The sequence below is a fragment of the Ambystoma mexicanum genome, chromosome 2q, assembly GCF_040938575.1.
Source record: "Ambystoma mexicanum isolate Mex_15411 chromosome 2q, UKY_AmexF1_1, whole genome shotgun sequence".
NCBI lineage: Eukaryota > Metazoa > Chordata > Amphibia > Caudata > Ambystomatidae > Ambystoma > Ambystoma mexicanum.
Window position 1 is genome coordinate 1491842850 of NC_090924.1, and position 23580 is coordinate 1491866429.

The 23580-nt window shown below is 51.7% G+C and overlaps 1 protein-coding gene across 1 annotated transcript in view; it reads right to left on the reverse strand.

The window, feature by feature from the left end:
* Positions 1-13776, reverse strand: part of LOC138570319 (zinc finger protein 154-like) — a 115931-nt gene extending 102155 nt beyond the window's left edge. Inside the window, exon 1 of the mRNA XM_069649102.1 lies at positions 13689-13776. The gene's annotated coding sequence lies outside the window, so the exon portion shown is untranslated. The remainder of the gene's footprint in view (positions 1-13688) is intronic.
* Positions 13777-23580: the final 9804 nt, after the last annotated feature.

Genomic DNA, 23580 nt, shown 5'->3' on the forward strand with positions numbered 1-23580 from the left:
GGATGAAAGCAGGGGGACATGCTCTGATCACATCCCTGGAGCTGTCTGGATGAAAGCAGGGGGACATGCTCTGATCACATCCCTGGAGCTGTCTATATGAAAGCAGGGGGACATGCTCTGATCACATCCCTGGAGCTGTCTGGATGAAAGCAGGGGGACATGCTCTGATCACATCCCTGGAGCTGTCTGGATGAAAGCAGGGGGACATGCTCTGATCACATCCCTGGAGCTGTCTGGATGAAGCAAGGGGACATGCTCTGGTCACATCCCTGGAGCTGTCTGGATAAAAGCAGGGGGACATGCTCTGATCACATCCCTTGAGCTGTCTGGATGAAAGCAGGGAGACATGCTCTGATCACATCCCTGGAGATGTCTGGATGAAAGCAGAAAGCAGAGGAACATGCTCTGATCACATCCCTGGAGCTGTCTATATGAAAGCAGGGGGACATGCTCTGATCACATCCCTGGAGATGTCTGGATGAAAGCAGGGGGATATGCTGTGATCACATCCCTGGAGCTGTCTGGATGAAAGCAGGGGGACATGCTCTGATCACATCCCCTGAGCTGCCTGGATAAAAGCAGGGGGCATGCTCTGATCACATCCCTCGAGTTGTCTGGATGAAAGCAGAAAGCAGGGGAACATGCTCTGATCACATCCCTGGAGATGTCTGGATGAAAGCAGGGGGACATGCTCTGAACACATCCCGGGAGCTGTCTATATGAAAGCAGGGGGACATGCTCTGATCGTATCCCTGGAGCTGTCTATATGAAAGCAGGGGGACATGCTCTGATCACATCCCTGGAGCTGTCTATATGAAAGCAGGGGGACATGCTCTGATCACATCCCTGGAGCTGTCTGGATGAAAGCAGGGGGGCATGCTCTGATCACACCCCTCGAGCTGTCTATGTGAAAGCAGGGGGGCATGCTCTGATCACATCCCTGGAGCTGTCTATATGAAAGCAGGAGGACATGCTCTGATCACATCCCTGGAGCTGTCTGGATGAAAGCAGGGGGACATGCTCTGATCACATCCCTGGAGCTGTCTATATGAAATCAGGGGGACATGCTCTGATCACATCCCTGGATCTGTCTATATGAAAGCAGGGGGACATGCTCTGATCACATCCCTGGAGCTGTCTATATGAAAGCAGGGGGACATGCTCTGATCACATCCCTGCAGCTGTCTGGATGAAAGCAGAAAGCAGGGGAACATGCTCTGATCACATCCCTCGAGTTGTCTGGATGAAAGAAGGGGGACATGCTCTGATCACATCCCTGGAGCTGTCCGGATGAAAGCAGGGGAACATGCTCTGATCACATCCCTGGAGCTGTCTGGATGAAAGCAGGGGGACATGCTCTGATCATATCCCTGGAGCTGTCTGGATGAAAGCAGGGGGGACATGCTCTGATCACATCCCTCGAGCTGTCTATATGAAAGCAGGGGGACATGCTCTGATCACATCCCTCGAGCTGTCTATATGAAAGCAGGGGGACATGCTCTGATCACATCCCTGGAGCTGTCTGGATGAAAGCAGGGGGACATGCTCTGATCACATCCCTGGAGCTGTCTATATGAAAGCAGGGGGACATGCTCTGATCACATCCCTGGAGCTGTCTATATGAAAGCAGAGGGACATGCTCTGATCACATCCCTGGAGCTGTCTATATGAAAGCAGGGGGACATGCTCTGATCACATCCCTGGAGCTGTCTGGATGAAAGCAGGGGGACATGCTCTGATCACATCCCTGGAGCTGTCTATATGAAAGCAGGGGGACATGCTCTGATCACATCCCTGGAGCTGTCTGGATGAAAGCAGGGGGACATGCTCTGATCACATCCCTGGAGCTGTCTGGATGAAAGCAGGGGGACATGCTCTGATCACATACCTGGAGCTGTCTATATGAAAGCAGGGGGACATGCTCTGAACACATCCCTGGAGCTGTCTGGATGAAAGCAGGGGGACATGCTCTGATCACTGTAAGGGAGAATTCTCTGTTTAGGCTGAATTTCCCTACCTAGTGAGTCCCCCAGCAGCTTTGCTGGATTTCTGTTTTTTTTTTTTCTCCTGCCAAGAGTGAAACTCTTTTACCCTCACTCTTGGGCATGTTTGAAGAGTGTTTCTTTGGTTAACCTTGTGTTGAATGGGCTATGGGGTCTTTTACTCCATAGGGGCTCATGTATTTTTGTGATGTGGGTTACACAGCACCCTCGGTGCAGTAACCCAGGGGTGTCCTAGGGACTCCCCAACATAGACTCCATACCCTGGGACTGACTACTGTCTCCCAGGGCATGTAAAGTCACCAAAGACTTTACTAGTCTTAAATCCTGAACAGAACCAGTACAAACCATCATATTGTGGACGTACTGGCTGGGGCAATTCGATTGCCCCAGGGTCTGTTAGTCGAGGGGGCACGTCTCCATCCCCCCTGATCGAGTTTTGGCTGGTGGCAGTGGAAACTACTTTTTATATTCAACCGCGAATATTTTCCTATGGGAATTCCCATTGTTTTAGGCTAACACATTTAATTATTTATTTACGGTAGCCTCAAACATACCGCCGGTTTATATATTTATTATTATAACTCCGGTTGGGATTTTTTGCCAAAACTTGATTCTAAAATGGCGTTGGCGTTCGCCTCTGTAACTCTGACCCAAAGTGGAGCCCTTTGTTCCACTTTTGGCGGGCTTCTCCACAGAAGCCCTCCAAAGTGGTGCCACTCTGTCTGGGGTACTTAGGAGGGGTGGAGGGGGATTTAGGCACCCTGGACTGAGTTACCTTGGTAACTCAAGTCGCACTCCGTCATGATTGGCCCAAGTGGTGAGCCGGCCGGCTCACCACTTAGCATGTTTGAGTGACAGCTAGGCTGGGTGAATGGGGGTTTGCTGCATAAAAGCAGGGCTTTGGGGACTGGAACTTTAGAAGTCGCCACAGGACCAAGAATCCGACGAGGGAAGAGCTGAGCCGACCTGCTACGACGACACCACCCGGTGGAGCCCTGCTGAACCGTCTCACCACTTTTCCCAACGACCGAGGAGAACTCTTAACGGAGTGGCTCCTTCCCTTGACTGGTGGGGACAACCAGTTTTCACCTTCTTTCCGCTTCTTCGAGGTATCTCGTGGCCGCCTTGCCCGTGCCAAGCACCCCGGCAACCGGAATACCACACTTTTACCACAACCGCGAAAGTCGGTACAACCCTTTAACCGGAGGACTCCGCGGCTGGTTTCTTCCCGGGCAGTGCAACAACCTTCTTCTTCTGCTCTTCAGCGAGATCTTCTTCTTCCCTGACCGACGTCGAGCCTTGCTGCCACTGCCTGGAACAACTGCCACCGCTGGAGGATCCTTCCCGTTTAAGGTACCGTGTTCCGCCTGGCTTCCCTTGCCACCGACTGTACGGGGTAGTTTTAGCCCCCGGCTTTCGAACCTGGGCTTGCCTGGGACACCCTGGCTAAACTTTCTAAGCCTCTCTAAACTCTTTCTGAACTCGTTTGCAAGACTCTGAATCCCTAATAACGGTGTGATCTTGGGCACATTTTCGCTCTGTCTGCTCTAAGAGTGGGCCCTGCCTAGTGACTTTTGCTCACCTGTGACTTTGTGCTTCTTTGAACTTACTGAAAGTGTTCTTGACCTTAGAGTGGTGTGTTTACCCTAATTCTGCTCTTTTTCCCTCCCTTCTTTGAACCTACTAGAGTGTCATCTGAAGTTAAGCACTCACCTCTGTTTGAATTATGTGGTGTTAACCAAGAGTTGTCTAGTTAGGAATAAGGGTTGGGACTGTTTTTTTATATAACTGTGTTCAGAGTGTTTTACTATATATTGCTAGAGTGTTTTCAACTTATGTGTTCTTGAAATAAATAACTATATACTTTTGAAACCAAGCTCCGGTCAGTGTTTGCTTGTACTATTGTGTTTGAGTACCTATTGTGTATACTTTGCATACTGCCTAACTCTTCTTGAGGGAAGTCTGACTGCTCAGCCACAGCTATCAGGTAAATCTGGGTGGTGCAGACTGCCACCAAGTGGGTTTACTGCTATACCTGTAGTCTTAAATCTTTTGCAGTGTTCCCCAAGGGAACTGCACAGGTTTCTGCCTAACACTGGTGTACAGCGGTGGGATTTGTATTGAGTATACATTTTGGTGTGCTTTAGATACCTTAGTGCAACTAACCACAAAGCTTAGCACTATAAAAGTAATCCTCTAACATGTCAGTTATAGAAAGCTATAGTCAAGAGTCCCTTGCAGCCAAAACTGCTGATTGTTTAAGAGTGCTCTGTAAACATAAGGATCTCATGACTAAGGGCAAGAAAATGGAGCTGATTGAAAGATTGTTAGCTAACCAAAGTCTGGGTGATGGTTCAGAGGAACCTACCACTCCAGCAAATGTAGATGACAGTATTGAAATTGACATAGAACAAAATGTTGATGATTTTGATGAAGAGTCAGAAGAGGAGGGTGAGGCTGTTGTGACTGGCCCCCCTAGGCCTCTGCCTGCTCCACCTGCTGTGCCTACTGGGCCTTTACCAGGTCCCACATTTAGCCCTCAGTACTATGAACTGGAGAAAATGAAACTAGAATTGGAGTATAAAAAACTTAATGCTCAAACTGAAAAGGAACTAAGGCTAAGGGAAATGGAACTCAAGCATGAGCTAGAAATGAAGAAATTGTCTGTTGAGAATGCTTCTCTCTCTGGCTCCTCTAGAAGTTCCAGTCCTAAAAGACCCCGGATGCCTAAAGAATTGGTTGGTATGTATGAGCCTAAGTTGGATGTGTTGGATTGGTTGTCTCTGTTTGAATATAATCATGGGCTCCAGAACATCACAGGAAATGACTTACTCACCTGGTTGTTCTCTAGGCTTCCCCCTGTTGCAACTGATGTGGTAATGGAGATGGGGGAGGAGGATAAGAAGGACTATGAATGTGTGAAACTAGCTTTGATAGCTAGGTTTGGGAAGACCCCTTCCCAGTATCTTAAGAGGTTTAGGAGCCTCAAAAAGCATGATGGTACCCCTTGGGCTACCTGGGTGAGTGAAGGGTTGAAAAACTTAGAGGGATGGATTAAGGGTTACAAGGTGAACACTTATGAAGGTATGAAGAATTTGTTTATGTTGGAGACTATTTATGATGCCTGCTCTCCTGAGCTCAGACAACACTTGGCTGATTCCAAGGAATTAGATTCCCGGAAACTAGCTAAGGCTGCTGACTTGTGGGTTGCCAACAGGGCCACTCACAAGGATTCTGGGGTAACTCAGAAAAAGGATGGGGAGAAACAGCCTAAAAAGGACTCCTAAGAGAATTCTAATACTACAAATTCCAAAGAGGGCCCCAAACAAAACTATAAGGGTAAGCCACAAGGGAAACCGAATCAGGCTAGTGTACCTTCTGGTCACAGACCAGAAGGAGGTCAGAACAAGCCTCCATTCCAGCGAGCCTTTGGCTCATGCTTTGGTTGTAAGGCTACTGACCATGTGAAAGGAGATCCCAGATGTAAGGGTAAACCTTCAGGGGTCCAGCTTGCCTCCTTAGCCTTCGCTCCAGAAGAGGAAGTACATATGGCAAGTGGAAACTTTCTATTACTGGCTGATGAACCCACTGGAGTCTCAGCTAGTGTTTCTTTAGTCTCTCTGGGGTTGTGGGAACAACAGAATTTAGATGTCTATAACTCTATCCCCGATAATACTAAAGAGTATTATAAGGACAGTGTCCAGGTGAATGGTCAGGAGACTCCTGCCATTAGGGACACTGGAGCCAGCATAACTGTGGTGGATGAATCATTTTTCAAGGCAGAGGATGTTGCTAAGGCACCCAAATGCCTCACCAAGTTAGCTGGTGGGCCTGTGCAGATGTGTCCCCAGTTACCAGTTCTCATCCAATGTAATGATATGGCTGTGAAAATACCTGTCAGTGTACAATGTGAAGTGCCAGGTAGGGTTCTGTTGGGTAATGACCTCAAAGCTCTTGGAGTTGTGTCACATACCTCCAGACCACCTAGTAAAAGGTTACAGGAGCTCACAAAACCTGCAAGAGAGAAAACCCTGAGAGGGTTATCTCAGGAGATGATGACAGAAATCACTCCTCTCCCACTGGAGCAACTTACTGCAGTAACTACCAGATCAGGAGCAAAGGGGCAACCCAAGACTCCTAGGAAAAAGCCAGCAGCAAGCACTCCAGTGCTTCCAACAAGGACTTCCCCTAGGTTGTCCAAAGTTACACCTGTAACTCCACCTCCAGCTGAGGCTGAGAGGGAGCTTCAACCCTGTGTGGTTGAGCTAGACTCTGAGGAAGAGCTAGAAGGAGGCCCAAACCTTATTGGACCCTGAGGACCATCCTGAGCTGCAGTCTTTACTGGCAGAAGGTGGGCCTAGCAGGGCAGCTTTTCGTAAGGGGCAAAGAGAATGTCCAACTCTGGAAGGCCTCCGCCACCAGGCAGCTTCTCAGGCTGATGGGCAAGAGCCTGGGAAGTATAGGTTACACTGGGAAGATGGCCTCTTCTACAGTGAACCAACTGAGTCTGAACCTGGAGACTACAAGCGCCTTGTAGTCCCACAAGAGAACAGACAACAGTTCTTACAACTAGCCCATGAGATACCTTTGGCTGGTCACTTGAGTTTCAAGAAGACCAAGGAAAGGCTCTCTCTCTACTTTTATTGGCCAAAGATGGGGGCTGAAGTAGATAGATATTGTAAGAGCTGCCATACCTGCCAGATTTCTGGTAAGGTTGGTTCCAAGAATGTGGCACCTTTAGTGCCTCTCCCAGTTGTGGGAGTCCCATTTGAGAGGGTAGGGATTGACATTGTTGGTCCCCTTGATCCCCCAACCTCCTCAGGCAACAGGTTTATACTTGTTGTAGTAGACCCTGCTACTAGGTACCCTGAGGCAATTCCTATGAGGACTGTTACGGCTCCGGCTGTGGCTAAGGCCCTCCTTGGTATTTTTACCAGGGTTGGGTTTCCTAAGGAAGTAATCTCTGACAGGGGGTCAAACTTTATGTCCCACTACATGAAAGCCATGTGGAAAACCTGTGGAGTTACTTACAAGTTCTCAACAGCATACCACCACCAAACAAACGGGTTGGTTGAAAGGTTCAACAGAACCATGAAGAGCATAATAGGTGCTTTAGAGGAACCCCTTAAAAAGAAGTGGGACCTTCTACTGCCATGCCTTCTCTTTGCTTATAGAGAAGTCCCTCAGGAGGGAGTAGGTTATTCTCCCTTTGAGCTTCTCTATGGCCATCCGGTCAGAGGTCCATTGGCCCTGATTAAGGAGGGATTGGAAGGTGCTCCCCCCCTCAAGCCAGTCAGAGTGACTGACTATGTGATAGGTCTCCGGAGGAGAATGTCACACATGATGGCAGAAGCAAGTGACAACTTGAAAGCTGGTCAAGCTCTGGTCAAACATTGGCATGACCAGAAGGCTAACATGGTTGAGTTTACTCAAGACCAGCTAGTTCTAGTTATGCTCCCAACAAGGCAGAGGGCCTTGCAAGACAAATGGATGGGACCCTTCAAGATTGTGGGAAAACTTGGAGAGGTCAACTATCTGGTGGATCTGGGCAGACCCAGGGAAGCTCCTAGAGTCTTCCACACCAACAGACTAAAAGCATACATCTCCAGACCTGACGTAGGAGCCTTGCTTCTAGCTTCAGCTGCAGAGGAAGAAGAGAGTGAATCTCTCCCTGATCTCCTCAGAGGTGTGCCTTTAGATGAAAAAGTTGAAGGAGTCAATCTCTCTTCAGACCTGACACCTGAGCAACAAGAGGAGTGCAAATCTATGTTAAATCAGTTTGCCTCCCTGTTCTCACTGTCACCAGGCTTGACCCCTTGGGGCCAGCATGATATACTCACTGGTGACTGTCTGCCAGTCAAAAGCAGAGGGTACAGAATGTCAGAACATATCAGAACCCACATCAAAGGAGAGGTCAAGAAGATGCTTGATCTCGGGGTAATAGAGCCCTCTACTAGTCCATGGTCTAGCCCAGTTGTGTTAGTACCAAAGGCAGGATCCAAAGACTTGAGATTCTGTGTGGACTATAGAGCTCTAAATGCAGTCACCAAGACTGATGCCCACCCTTTGCCCAGGACAGATGAGTTGGTGGATAAACTTGGTGCAGCCAAGTACATCAGCACATTTGACCTTACGTCAGGCTATTGGCAAATAGCCCTGACAGACCATGCCAAGGAGAAAACTGCATTTACAACCCCAGTTGGCTTGTACCAGTTTAAGGTCATGCCTTTTGGATAAAAAAATGCACCTGCCACATTCCAAAGGATGGTGAACCAAGTTCTGGCTGGGATGGATGATTTCTGCATGGCATACTTGGATGACATTGCAGTCTTCAGCCACTCCTGGGAGGAACATGTGAACCACCTAGGACATGTGTTGCAGGCTCTTGAACAGGCCCATTTGACAATCAAAGCCAGTAAGTGCCAGATTGGTCAAAGTAAAGTGGTCTACCTTGGGCATGAGGTAGGAGGTGGAGAAATAAGGCCTTTGCTCAGCAAGATTGAAGCTGTGCAAAATTGGACAACGCCAACTACTCAAACCCAGGTGAGAGCCTTCATAGGCCTCACTGGGTATTACAGGAATTTCATTGAGAACTATGGGACCATAGCTTCTCCACTGAATGTAATCTCCTCTCCTAAATTCCCTAAAAAGGTCAAATGGAATGAGGAGTGCAATCAGGCCTTTGAAAAACTGAAGAGAGCTCTTTGCCAAGCTCCAGTATTAAGAGCTCCTGACTACCACCAAACTTTCATTGTACAAACTGATGCTTCCAATGTAGGTATAGGTGCAGTTCTAAGCCAACTGGATGAGAAGGGTAGGGAGCACCCCATTTGCTTCATCAGTAGAAAACTGAAGGATCCTGAGACAAGGTGGGCAACAATCGAAAGAGAATGCTTTGCTATTGTGTGGGCACTGAAGAAGTTTAGGCCATACTTGTATGGTTCTAATTTTGTTATTCAGACTGACCACCAACCCTTGAGATGGTTAATGCAAATGAAAGGGGAAAATCCAAAACTATTGAGATGGTCAATCTGCCTGCAAGGGTTTGATTTCACCATTGAGCACAGGTCAGGGTGTCACCATCAAAATGCTGATGGACTCTCTAGGATGTATATCATCGACTAGAGGTATGAGGTTCATCCAGGAGTGGATTAAATCCTCCTGTCCCTTAGTCTGGGGGGGGCGAGTGTTAGGGAGAATTCTCTGTTTAGGCTGAATTTCCCTACCTAGTGAGTCCCCCAGCAGCTTTGCTGGATTTCTGGGGTTTCTTTTTTTCTCCTGCCAAGAGTGAAACTCTTTTACCCTCACTCTTGGGCATGTTTGAAGAGTGTTTCTTTGGTTAACCTTGTTTTGAATGGGCTATGGGGTCTTTTACTCCATAGGGCCTCATGTATTTTTGTGATGTGGGTTACACAGCACCCTCGGTGCAGTAACCCAGGGGTGTCCTAGGGACTCCCCAACATAGACTCCATACCCTGGGACTGACTACTGTCTCCCAGGGCATGTAAAGTCACCAAAGACTTTACTAGTCTTAAATCCTGAACAGAACCAGTACAAACCATCATATTGTGGACGTACTGGCTGGGGCAATTTGATTGCCCCAGGGTCTGTTAGTCGAGGGGGCACGTCTCCGTTCCCCCTGATCGAGTTTTGGCTGGTGGCAGTGGAAACTACTTTTTATATTCAACCACGAATATTTTCCTATGGGATTTCCCATTGTTTTAGGCTAACACATTTAATTATTTATTTACAGTAGCCTCAAACATACCGCCGGTTTATATATTTATTATTATAACTCCGGTTGGGATTTTTTGCCAAAACTTGATTCTAAAATGGCGTTGGCGTTCGCCTCTGTAACTCTGACCCAAAGTGGAGCCCTTTGTTCCACTTTTGGCGGGCTTCTCCACAGAAGCCCTCCAAAGTGGTGCCACTCTGTCTGGGGTACTTAGGAGGGGTGGAGGGGGATTTAGGCACCCTGGACTGAGTTACCTTGGTAACTCAAGTCGCACTCCGTCCTGATTGGCCCAAGTGGTGAGCCGGCCGGCTCACCACTTAGCATGTTTGAGTGACAGCTAGGCTGGGTGAATGGGGGTTTGCTGCATAAAAGCAGGGCTTTGGGGACTGGAACTTTAGAAGTCGCCACAGGACCAAGAATCCGACGAGGGAAGAGCTGAGCCGACCTGCTACGACGACACCACCCGGTGGAGCCCTGCTGAACCGTCTCACCACTTTTCCCAATGACCGAGGAGAACTCTTAACGGAGTGGCTCCTTCCCTTGACTGGTGGGGACAACCAGTTTTCACCTTCTTTCCGCTTCTTCGAGGTATCTCGTGGCCGCCTTGCCCGTGCCAAGCACCCTGGCAACCGGAATACCACACTTTTACCACAACCGCGAAAGTCGGTACAACCCTTTAACCGGAGGACTCCGCGGCTGGTTTCTTCCCGGGCAGTGCAACGACCTTCTTGTTCTGCTCTTCAGCGAGATCTTCTTCTTCCCTGACCGACGTCGAGCCTTGCTGCCACTGCCTGGAACAACTGCCACCGCTGGAGGATCCTTCCCGTTTAAGGTACCGTGTTCCGCCTGGCTTCCCTTGCCACCGACTGTACGGGGTAGTTTTAGCCCCCGGCTTTCGAACCTGGGCTTGCCTGGGACACCCTGGCTAAACTTTCTAAGCCTCTCTAAACTCTTTCTGAACTCGTTTGCAAGACTCTGAATCCCTAATAACGGTGTGATCTTGGGCACATTTTCGCTCTGTCTGCTCTAAGAGTGGGCCCTGCCTAGTGACTTTTGCTCACCTGTGACTTTGTGCTTCTTTGAACTTACTGAAAGTGTTCTTGACCTTAGAGTGGTGTGTTTACCCTAATTCTGCTCTTTTTCCCTCCCTTCTTTGAACCTACTAGAGTGTCATCTAAAGTTAAGCACTCACCTCTGTTTGAATTATGTGGTGTTAACCAAGAGTTGTCTAGTTAGGAATAAGGGTTGGGACTGTTTTTTTATATAACTGTGTTCAGAGTGTTTTACTATATATTGCTAGAGTGTTTTCAACTTATGTGTTCTTGAAATAAATAACTATATACTTTTGAAACCAAGCTCCGGTCAGTGTTTGCTTGTACTATTGTGTTTGAGTACCTATTGTGTATACTTTGCATACTGCCTAACTCTTCTTGAGGGAAGTCTGACTGCTCAGCCACAGCTACCAGGTAAATCTGGGTGGTGCAGACTGCCACCAAGTGGGTTTACTGCTATACCTGTAGTCTTAAATCTTTTGCAGTGTTCCCCAAGGGAACTGCACAGGTGTTCTGCCTAACAATCACATCCCTGGAGCTGTCTATATGAAAGCAGGGGGACATGCTCTGATCACATCCCTGGAGCTGTCTGGATGAAGCAGGGGGACATGCTCTGATCACATCCCTGGAGCTGTCTGGATGAAAGCAGGGGGGACATGCTCTGATCACATCCCTGGAGCTGTCTGGATGAAGCGGGGGGGCATGATCTGATATATGTCTGATTCTCATTTTTCTTTGGAGTATTTTTACTCCCTATTTTAGGTAGGGTTTGCCTATTTTAAAGGAGTAAAAGTGGCCATTAGACCCCTTATCTGTAAAGCTACCTACAACATCTAAAACCTCAAGTAGAGGCAGATGGTCCCTGTAGGACCAGAAGAACTTACTGGTGGCACCAACCTGAGCCGTCCTGGAAGATGAGTGTGAGTTCACAGCTGCAAGATCTGCACATCCTAGAGACGTGTTCATTGCTTGAACTGTGCAAAATGACCAGAACAAAACCTTGCAGGGGGGCGCTGGAGTGTGCCCACTATACATGTGTTTGAATAGAAAAGACGTGTTGTGTGCTTGAACTGTGCAAAATGACCAGAACTAAACCTCGCGGGGGGGGGGCACTGGTGTTTGAATACAAGACTTGTTGGTTGCTTAAACTGCACAATAAACCCTGCAAAGTAAAGAGGAATATTTCCAGAAACATTGGTGGGGAGGAGCTCATGTACCAACCAGATAAGCAAAACAAGATGGAGCAGGAAGCCTTATCTTAGCTACATTTGCTTTCCTTCTTTAGTGTTGGGGCCAATTAGTCCTCTGTCTGACTTACCACACACCCCATGTTTTTTATTTTGCAAAAATCTGAGCCACAAGGCTGCCAAGCACAGTACATGCACCTTTGTTTACATCATCTGCCTGCTGCTACACTTTATGCACACCATAGTATGGCCCTAGGAGAGTAGCCATTCCATACGCTATACTCCACCTGGTACTGTGACTCTTTGGCAGCAAACCACCTAATGTGATTTGGTAGTCTCAGGCTCTCTCTGTAATTTAACATGTGCTGTATTTTGTAATGTTTCCCTGTCTGCAACTACCGGATTTGACTTATTACCTACCTGTACTTGGATACCTGATGTAGTCCCCACACCATGAGGTGAGGCTTTCCAGACTATGCTCCCCTACCAATGTTGCTTATTACCTACCTGTACTTGCCCGCCAGCACCAGCCCCGTGACCTCGCGAGATTTCGAGAGTGCGCTAAAGCGCGGAGGTGGCAGATCTCATGCCTGAGACAGCAGATCTCATGCCTGGGGCGGCAGGTCTCGCGCCTGCGGCGGCAGATCTCGCGCCTGAGGCGGCAGATCTCGCGACTGGGGAGGCAGGTCTCGCGCCTGGGGAGGCAGGTCTCGCGCCTGGGGAGGCAGGTCTCGCACCTGAGATGGCTGATCTCGCACCTGAGGCGGCTGATCTCGCACCTGAGGCAGCTGATCTCGCGCCTGAGGCAACAGATCTCGCGCCTGAGGCAACAGATCTCGCGCCTGAGACAGCAGATCTTGCGCCTGAGGCGGCAGATCTCGCGCCTGAGGCGGCAGATCTCGCGCCTGAGATGGCTGATCTCGCGCCTGAGGCGGCAGATCTCACGCCTGAGGCGGCAGATCTGGCGCCTGGGGTGGCAGATCTCGTGCCTGGGGTGGCAGATCTCGCGCCTGGGGCGGCTGATCTCGCGCCTGGGGCGGCTGATCTCGCGCCTGGGGCGGCTGATCTCGCGCCTGGGGCGGCTGATCTCACGCCTGAGACGGCAGATCTCACGCCTGAGACGGCAGATCTCACCCCTGGAGCGGCAGATCTCGCGCCTGAGGCGGCAGATCTCGCGCCTGAGGCGGCAGATCTCGAGCCTGAGGTGGCAGATCTCGAGCCTGAGGTGGCAGATCTCGAGCCTGAGGTGGCAGATCTCGCGCCTGAGGCGGCATATCTCGCGCCTGAGGCAGCAGATCTCGCACCTGGGGTGGCAGATCTCGTGCCTGAGACGGCAGATCTCGCGCCTGAGGCAGCAGATCTCGCACCTGAGGACCTGACATTGATTGGGCCTGCCAACAGAGGCCCCAGACAGCCAGAGCTTCATTCCAAGGCTGGGGCAGCCTCCAGGGTGCTCTGGCTGCTGCATGAACTGGACAGCCATAACTGTGAGCACCTGCATCTGCCCCACCCTGGACCTGTGATACCCCAGTTTGCCCTACACGCGGCGTCTCAATAATCACCCGGCCAAGCCTAAGCACAGACACCAACACACGCATACCAACGACCAACTAGGCAGACACAGACAGCCCCCGCCACTCGGCCGCCCCTCCCGCAGCGCCCACCACGTGCCCGTCACCCTTCTTCCTGGAAGTGCCCCCATCCCGCTCACCTGCGACGTGAGGGCGCCATCTCTGGAGCGTCGGGCTTCTCTATGATGACCCGGCCATTAGAGGGCACTGGGCAGTGTACTGTGTAGCACAGGATCGCAGTGCGCATGTGCAGAGTGAGCCTCCTTCCCCCCTCCTGGCCAATAGAATGCAGGATCGTGCTACGCATGTGCAGAATCCGGGCCGGGCCGTGAATCCTGGCCACTAGAATGCAGGATCACATTGCGCATGTGCAGAAAAGGAGCCACTCGGTGCATCCTGACCAAAAGTTTACAAGAACCTAGTGCGCATGTGCAGAGTACGGGCGCCTTCATAAATCCTACTCAATAGACTGCAGGATAGTAATGCGCATGTGCACAGAAGGTGTGTTTCTGTACGAAGCCTGTCCACTACATTGGGAAAAGTCCGCTTTTTGACTATGTCCGAGATGTTTCTTGTAATCTGTAGAGAGAATGCTCACAGAGAAAGAAATGTACGTCTATATGTACACTGGAATGGAGCTGTGTGCCCGTACACTGGGAGGGGGCTATGTACACTGGCAGGGAGCTGTGTGCCCGTACACTGGAAGAGAGCTGTGTACACTGGGAGGAAGCTGTGTACACTGGCAGGGAGCTGTGTGCCCGTACACTGGAAGAGAGCTGTGTACACTGGGAGGAAGCTGTGTACACTGGCAGGGAGCTGTGTGCCCGTACACTGGAAGAGAGCTGTGTACACTGGGAGGAAGCTGTGTACACTGGCAGGGAGCTGTGTGCCCGTACACTGGAAGAGAGCTGTGTACACTGGGAGGCAGCTGTATGCCCGTACACTGGGAGGTAGCTGTGTGCCTGCACACTGGAAGGGAGATGTGTACACTGGCAGGGAGCTGTGTGCCTGTACACTGGAAGGGAGCTGTGTGCCTGTATTTCCACTGGGAGGGAGCGGTGTGCCTGTCTGTACACTGGAAGGGAGCTGTTTGCCTGTCTATACACTGTGAGAGAACTGTGTGCCTGTCTGTACACTGGGAGGGAACTGTGTGCCTGTCTGTACGCTGGGAGGGAGCTGTGTGCCTGTCTATACACAGGGAGGGAGCTGTGTGCCTGTCTATACTCTTGGAGGGAACTCTGTGCCTGTCTGTGCACTGGGGGGAGCTGTGTGCCTAGCTGTACACTGGGAGAGAGCTCTGTGCCTGTCTATACCCTGGAAGGGAGCTGCGTACCTATCCGTATGCTGGGAGGGAGCTGTGTGCCTAGCTGTACACTGGGAGAGAGCTGTGTGCCTGTCTATACACTGGGAGGGAACGGTGTGCCTGTCTGTACACTGGGAGGGAACTGTGTGCCTGTCTTTCCACTGGGAGGGAACTGTGTGCCTTTACACTGGGAGGGCACTGTGTGCCTGTCTGTATGCTGGGAGGGAGCTGTGTGCATGTACACTGGAAGGGAGCTGTGTGCCTGTCTTTCCACTGGGAGGGACTGTGTGACTGTCTGTACACTGTGTATAGACAGGCTGTGTGCCTGTCTATACACAGGGAGGGAGCTGAGTGCCTGTCTATACTCTAGGAGGATACTGTGTGCCTGTATGTACACTAGGAGGGAGCTGTGTGCCTGTACACTGGAAAGGAGCTGTGTGCCTGTCTATACACTGGGAGGGAACTGTGTGCCTGTCTGTACCCTGGGAGGGAGCTGTGTGCCTGTCTATACACTGGGAGAGAACTGTGTGCCTGTCTGTACATTGGGAGTGAGCTGTGTGCCTGTCTATACACTGGGAGGGATCCGTGTGCCTGTCTATACACTGGGAGGGAGCTGTGTGCCTGTCTGTATTCTGGGAGGGAGCTGTGTGCCCGTCTTTCCACTGGGAGGTTACTGTGTGCCTGTCTGTACACTGGGAGGGAACTGTGTGCCTGTCTCTTCACTGGGAGGGAACTGTTTGCCTGTCTATACACTGGGAGGGAACTGTGTGCCTACCTATACACTGGGAGGGAACTGACTGCCTGTCTATACACTGGGAGGGAGCTGTGTGCCTGTCTGTACACTGGGAGGGAACTGTGTGCCTGTCTGTACAATGGGAGGGAGCTGTGTGCCTGTCTGTGTGCTGGGAGGGAACTGTGTGCCTAGCTGTACACTGGGAGAGAGCTGTGTGCCTGTCTGTACACTGGAAGGGAGCTGTTTGCCTGTCTATACACTGGGAGAGAACTGTGTGCCTGTCTGTACACTGGGAGGGAACTGTGTGCCTGTCTTTCCACTGGGAGGGAACTGTGTGCCTGTCTGTACACTGAAAGGGAACTGTGTGCTTGTCTGTACAATGGGAGGGAGCTGTGTGCCTGTCTGTGCGCTGGGAGGGAACTGTGTGCCTAGCTGTACACTGGGAGAGAGCTGTGTGCCTGTCTATACACTGGGAGGGAACTGTGTGCCTGTCTGTACACTGGGAGGGAACTGTGTGCCTGTACGCTGGGAGGGAGCTGTGTGCCTGTCTATACACAGGGAGGGACCTGTGTGCCTGTCTATACTCTTGGAGGGAACTCTGTGCCTGTCTGTACACTGGGGGGGGGGCTGTGTGCCTAGCTGTACACTGGGAGAGAGCTGTGTGCCTGTCTATACACTGGGAGGGAGCTGTGTGCCTATCCGTATGCTGGGAGGGAGCTGTGTGCCTAGCTGTACACTGGGAGAGAGCTGTGTGCCTGTCTATACACTGGGAGGGAACGGTGTGCCTGTCTGTACACTGGGAGGGAACTGTGTGCCTGTCTTTCCACTGGGAGGGAACTGTGTGCCTGTACACTGGGAGGGAACTGTGTGTCTGTCTGTATGCTGGGAGGGAGCTGTGTGCCTGTACACTGGAAGGGAGCTGTGTGCCTGTCTTTCCACTGGGAGGGACTGTGTGACTGTCTGTACACTGTGTATAGACAGGCTGTGTGCCTGTCTATACACAGGGAGGGAGCTGTGTGCCTGTCTATACACAGGGAGGGAGCTGTGTGCCTGTCTATACTCTTGGAGGGAACTCTGTGCCTGTCTGTGCACTGGGGGGAGCTGTGTGCCTAGCTGTACACTGGGAGAGAGCTCTGTGCCTGTCTATACCCTGGAAGGGAGCTGCGTACCTATCCGTATGCTGGGAGGGAGCTGTGTGCCTAGCTGTACACTGGGAGAGAGCTGTGTGCCTGTCTATACACTGGGAGGGAACGGTGTGCCTGTCTGTACACTGGGAGGGAACTGTGTGCCTGTCTTTCCACTGGGAGGGAACTGTGTGCCTTTACACTGGGAGGGCACTGTGTGCCTGTCTGTATGCTGGGAGGGAGCTGTGTGCATGTACACTGGAAGGGAGCTGTGTGCCTGTCTTTCCACTGGGAGGGACTGTGTGACTGTCTGTACACTGTGTATAGACAGGCTGTGTGCCTGTCTATACACAGGGAGGGAGCTGTGTGCCTGTCTATACTCTAGGAGGATACTGTGTGCCTGTATGTACACTAGGAGGGAGCTGTGTGCCTGTACACTGGAAAGGAGCTGTGTGCCTGTCTATACACTGGGAGGGAACTGTGTGCCTGTCTGTACCCTGGGAGGGAGCTGTGTGCCTGTCTATACACTGGGAGAGAACTGTGTGCCTGTCTGTACATTGGGAGTGAGCTGTGTGCCTGTCTATACACTGGGAGGGATCCGTGTGCCTGTCTATACACTGGGAGGGAGCTGTGTGCCTGTCTGTATTCTGGGAGGGAGCTGTGTGCCCGTCTTTCCACTGGGAGGTTACTGTGTGCCTGTCTGTACACTGGGAGGGAACTGTGTGCCTGTCTCTTCACTGGGAGGGAACTGTTTGCCTGTCTATACACTGGGAGGGAACTGTGTGCCTACCTATACACTGGGAGGGAACTGACTGCCTGTCTATACACTGGGAGGGAGCTGTGTGCCTGTCTGTACACTGGGAGGGAACTGTGTGCCTGTCTGTACAATGGGAGGGAGCTGTGTGCCTGTCTGTGTGCTGGGAGGGAACTGTGTGCCTAGCTGTACACTGGGAGAGAGCTGTGTGCCTGTCTGTACACTGGAAGGGAGCTGTTTGCCTGTCTATACACTGGGAGAGAACTGTGTGCCTGTCTGTACACTGGGAGGGAACTGTGTGCCTGTCTTTCCACTGGGAGGGAACTGTGTGCCTGTCTGTACACTGAAAGGGAACTGTGTGCTTGTCTGTACAATGGGAGGGAGCTGTGTGCCTGTCTGTGCGCTGGGAGGGAACTGTGTGCCTAGCTGTACACTGGGAGAGAGCTGTGTGCCTGTCTATACACTGGGAGGGAACTGTGTGCCTGTCTGTACACTGGGAGGGAACTGTGTGCCTGTACGCTGGGAGGGAGCTGTGTGCCTGTCTATACACAGGGAGGGACCTGTGTGCCTGTCTATACTCTTGGAGGGAACTCTGTGCCTATCTGTACACTGGGGGGGGGCTGTGTGCCTAGCTGTACACTGGGAGAGAGCTGTGTGCCTGTCTATACACTGGGAGGGAGCTGTGTGCCTATCCGTATGCTGGGAGGGAGCTGTGTGCCTAGCTGTACACTGGGAGAGAGCTGTGTGCCTGTCTATACACTGGGAGGGAACGGTGTGCCTGTCTGTACACTGGGAGGGAACTGTGTGCCTGTCTTTCCACTGGGAGGGAACTGTGTGCCTGTACACTGGGAGGGAACTGTGTGTCTGTCTGTATGCTGGGAGGGAGCTGTGTGCCTGTACACTGGAAGGGAGCTGTGTGCCTGTCTTTCCACTGGGAGGGACTGTGTGACTGTCTGTACACTGTGTATAGACAGGCTGTGTGCCTGTCTATACACAGGGAGGGAGCTGTGTGCCTGTCTATACTCTAGGAGGGAGCTGTGTGCCTGTCTATACACTGGGAGGATACTGTGTGCCTGTATGTACACTAGGAGGGAGCTGTGTGCCTGTACACTGGAAGGGAGCTGTGTGCCTGTCTATACACTGGGAGGGAACTGTGTGCCTGTCTGTACACTGGGAGGGAGCTGTGTGCCTGTACACTGGAAGGGAGCTGTGTGCCTGTCTTTCCACTGGGAGGGAACTGTGTGACTGTCTGTACACTGGGAGGGAACTGTGTGCCTGTCTTTCCACTGGGAAGCAACTGTGTTCCTGTCTGTACACTGGAAGGGAGCTGTTTGCCTGTCTATACACTGGGAGGGAACTGTGTGCCTGTCTGTACACTGGGAGAGAACTGTGTGCCTGTCTGTACACTGGGAGGGAACTGGGTGCCGGTCTTTCCACTGGGAGGGACCTGTGTGCCTGTACACTGGGAGGGCACTGTGTGACTGTCTGTACACAGGGAGGGAGCTGTGTGCCTGTCTATACACTGGGAAGGAACTGTGTGCCTGTCTGTACACTAGGAGGGAGCTGTGTGCCTGTACACTGGAAGGGAGCTGTGTGCCTGTCTGTACACTGGAAGGGAGCTGTTTGCCTGTCTATACACTGGGAGGGAACTGTGTGCATGTCTGTACACTGGGTGAGAGCTGTGTGCCTGTCTTTCCACTGGGAGGAAGCTGTGTGCCTGTCTATCCACTGGGAGGGAGCTGTGTGCCTGTCTATACACTGAGAGGAAGTTGTGTGCCTGTCTATCCACTGGGAGGGAGCTGTGTGCCTGTCTATACACTGAGAGGAAGCTGTGGGCCTGTATCTACACTGAGAGGAAGCTTTGTGCCTGTCTATACACTGAGAAGGAACTGTGTGCCTGTCTGTACACTGGGAGGGAACTGTGTGCCTGTCTCTTCACTGTGAGGGAACTGTGTGTCTGTCTATACACTGGGAGGGAAATGTGTGCCTGTCTGTACACTGGGAGGGAGCTGTGTGCCTACCTATACCCTGGGAGGGAACTGTGTGCCTGTCTGTACACTGGGAGTGAGCTGTGTGCCTGTCTATACACTGGGAGGGATCCGTGTGCCTGTCTATACACTGGGAGGGAGCTGTGTGCCTGTCTGTATTCTGGGAGGGAGCTGTGTGCCCGTCTTTCCACTGGGAGGTTACTGTGTGCCTGTCTGTACACTGGGAGGGAACTGTGTGCCTGTCTCTTCACTGGGAGGGAACTGTTTGCCTGTCTATACACTGGGAGGGAACTGTGTGCCTACCTATACACTGGGAGGGAACTGACTGCCTGTCTATACACTGGGAGGGAGCTGTGTGCCTGTCTGTACACTGGGAGGGAACTGTGTGCATGTCTATACACTGGGAGGGAACTGTGTGCCTACCTATACACTGAGAGGGAACTGTGTGCCTGTCTATACACTGGGAGGGAGCTGTGTGCCTGTCTGTACACTGGGAGGGAACTGTGTGCCTGTCTATACACTGGGAGGGAGCTGTGTGCCTGTCTGTACACTGGAAAGGAGCTGTTTACCTGTCTATACACTGGGAGGGAACTGTGTGCCTGGCTGTACACTGGGAGAGAACTGTGTGCCTGTCTTTCCACTGGGAGGGAGCTGTGTGCCTGTCTGTCCACTGGGAGGGAGCTGTTTCCCTGTCTATACACTGAGAGGAAGCTGTGCGGGGTGGCTTTTTTTTATTGATTGATATTTTATTTCTATCGCGCTCGTACACAAGTGTTTCAGAGCGCGACAAGGTGTCAAGACCGGTAGGGGGGTCTGTACTTGCGCTCTCTATATGGTAGAGGAGAGGCACAGAGGACCCCAGCCAAGATTCTCTATTATGGTAACGATGGACGAGCAATCAAGGCCTAGCTTCTCAGGAGGTGATGCAGGCTGGTTCTTAAGTACAGTGTATCCCCAAGCCCCCACAAAGGAATGTCCACACACTGTATTACTGAAAACACAGTCTTTATATAATTAATATTCAAGGGTTATGTACACTTATCACAATAACACACTTTGTGCTCAGGAAAATCAATAATGGTAAATATCTACAATTCTAAAGTGGTACCACTAATATTAGACCTCATTAAAGTGCATTCACAATACTGTCAAAATGTCACACAGATCAATAAGAAGGAAACCAGCAATAGAGAGAGGAGAGATAACAGATGGTTGAAACAATAGGCAGAAGACTGGCCCTTGCTACTGGACACAGTTCTGTGTGGAGATCCCCCCACCTGGGCAACCTGTAAAATAAAGAGATATAACACAAGCCCAGTCCATATATTGTTCAATAGTCTTTTTCTCTCCTACAATGTTTTTACCCCCCCAATGTACCTGGTGGAGTCGAGTTCTTCGAAGAGGCGTCGACAGATACTTCTTGAGTGACCCCCTTTAAAGCAGGAGTCACGGATCGTCGAGAGGCGTCGAGAAGCGTCGGGGAACTCAGTGTTCGGTGTCGGGGAATCGACGGCCCTTCTTGAATGTCTTCCCTTTCAAGCGGGAGACACGGGGCGTCGAACGCCCGACGACAAACGGGGTAGAACGGCGTCGATGAGGCGGCAGGCTTCGATCTGAGCGGTGCTCGTCGGCGTCGAGACGTCGGCGTCCTGCGAGGAAGAGGCGTGCGGGGCACCTCGGCGACACTAGTTCTGGACCGCAAAGATTGGGAATGACGGTGGCCCAGCAAGGGCGTCGAGTCGCTCGAGTCTTTGGGGTCGTGAGGTGGCGGGAAACCCACCGGCGGATTCTCCTCGGCGCGTTGGTCGTCCTCGACTTTCTCCGGCAGGACAAAAGCGGTCGACGATGCGGACGAGGGAGTCCTTCGATTCAAATGTTCTTAGGCAAGGAGCGGACGGCTCCGGTCGTCGGCGGCACGGCGTCAAGTGGTTCCCACGGCTGGGCAACACAACTTCGACGGGCCTCCAGCGGTTACACAGACCTGCGAACCCTGGTCGACGGCAATGGACTTCGACAGCGTCGATGTCCAGGTGCTTCACTTCGATCTCCTCGGCGGTCCCGTCTCGGGTCGGCAGCCTTTCGAGGGTCTAACTTCCAGGGCGCTTCGGCGAAGATTCGGCGGTGCTCGATGGTCCCTCGGAGCACGGGAAGAGGGCGCCTAGCCAGGTCCTCTCTCGGGTCAGTCCTCGACGAACACGGCAGCCTTCGGATCGGTCGAAGCAAATGCAGCAGCAAGTCTTCTTCTTCCAGCTGGGCGTCGAGGGTCAGCAAATCCAGTTACTCTTGAGTGGAGACTCAGCTTCTGAACGCTTCTGAACAATTTCCAGTGGTGAGAGGTCCCCAGATATACTATTCTGTCTCTCATCCACACTGCTGGCACACACTCAGCAGCCAATCACACAGAAGGGCATTCATGCAGTCAGTCAGCCAATCAGGCACACAGTGCATTCAGGCCACACTCCTCCCTTTCAGACACTCACAACAAGGAATGTGGATTGGGACAAGTACCCAGCCATTCAACACTACACACTGCATTCAGGCCAGTTTCGGGCAGGGCTGTCTCAGTCTTTGTCTCACATGCCAGAAACCAGACAACCACAACAAGGAGTGTATATTGGTCACCCACTCCTTTCACCCAGGTCCCACCCACAGGAGGTACCCACAACATACAGTCAAAGGGAAGGCTCCAGTCAGTCTAGCTGGGCCTTCACAACAACACCATATATGGAACTTCCACCCAACAGCCAGTCAGGGGGAAGGGACAGAGTCAGGGCTTCCCAGGACTTTGGGAAAACAAGGTAAGAGGCAATAGAAAGCAAGAGGCCACAGGGGCCATCTTGTTTCCTATAAGGAATCAACTGATCCCAATGGCAGGGCCTGGGTATCCCAAAATGGAGGACACCCAGAGCACCTGTCAAATTCAGCATGGAGCTGCCACCAGCCCATACCCTGCTCTGTGGGTCACCCACAGGTGCCCAAAAACATACACTAGGGGCACAGGGTTGCACCCCTACCCATGGGTGCCATAAGGGTATCCCATGGGTCTGTTCACCAAACCAAAAGAGAGAGCTGCCCTGCCAGGAGTCCCAAATGGACTCCTGGGCAGAAAACATAACAGAACACACGATAAAAGGCAGAAAAGGACAAGGATTCAGAGGCCCTGTCCCTCTGATGCATTTCCAGCATCACAGTCGCCCCCCCCAGACTGAGGTGGAGGGTGCCTAATCTCCCACGGGATAGACACCCTCATCCAGACGGTCAACATACCTTCTGGAAAGGCCATCTGCATTATCGTGACTCTTCCCTGGTCTGTGCTCTATGGTGAAGTCTAGCCCTTGCAGGCTAATGGACCACCTGAGCAATTTCGGATTCTCACCCTTCATCTGCATAAGCCACTTCAGGGGCTTATGATCTGTTTGGACCTTGAAGGTGGACCCCGTAAGGTAGGGCCTAAAACGCCTAAGGCTCCAAACTATACTAAAACACTCCTTTTCAACAGTAGCCCACCTAAGTTCTCTACCCTTGAGTTGTCTACTGATGAATATGATAGGATGTTCTCTCCCTTTGTCATCTAACTGGGACAAGACAGCTCCAATTCCGGTGTCGCAGGCATCCGTCTGGACGATAAAGGGTCGGCTGTAGTCAGGCGCACACAACACAGGTGCCCTACACAGACTTTCTTTCAAGCCATCAAAGGCCCTCTGACAGTCTTCGGTCCAATTAACCTTCCTAGGCTGTTTGGGCGAAGTTAGAGCTGTCAGGGGTGCAGCTATGGTTCCATAGTCTGCCATGAAATTGCGATAGTACCCAGTGAGGCCCAAAAAGGCTCTCACCTGGGTTTGAGTAGTGGGAGTCTCCCAGTTCTGTACGTCCTGTACCTTACTGGAAAGAGGCTGGATTTGACCCCCTCCTACCTCATGACCAAGATAGGTAACTTTCCCCTGAGCTATCTGGTACTTGGTGGCCTTGATAGTGAGGTTAGCCCTTTTCAAGGCCTGCAACACCTTATCCAGATGTGTCAAATGCTCTACCCAGGTGGAACTGTAGACGGCAATGTCGTCTAAGTACGCCACACAAAAGGCTTCCAGCCCACTGAGCGCATGGTTGACCAATCTCTGGAAGGTGGCAGG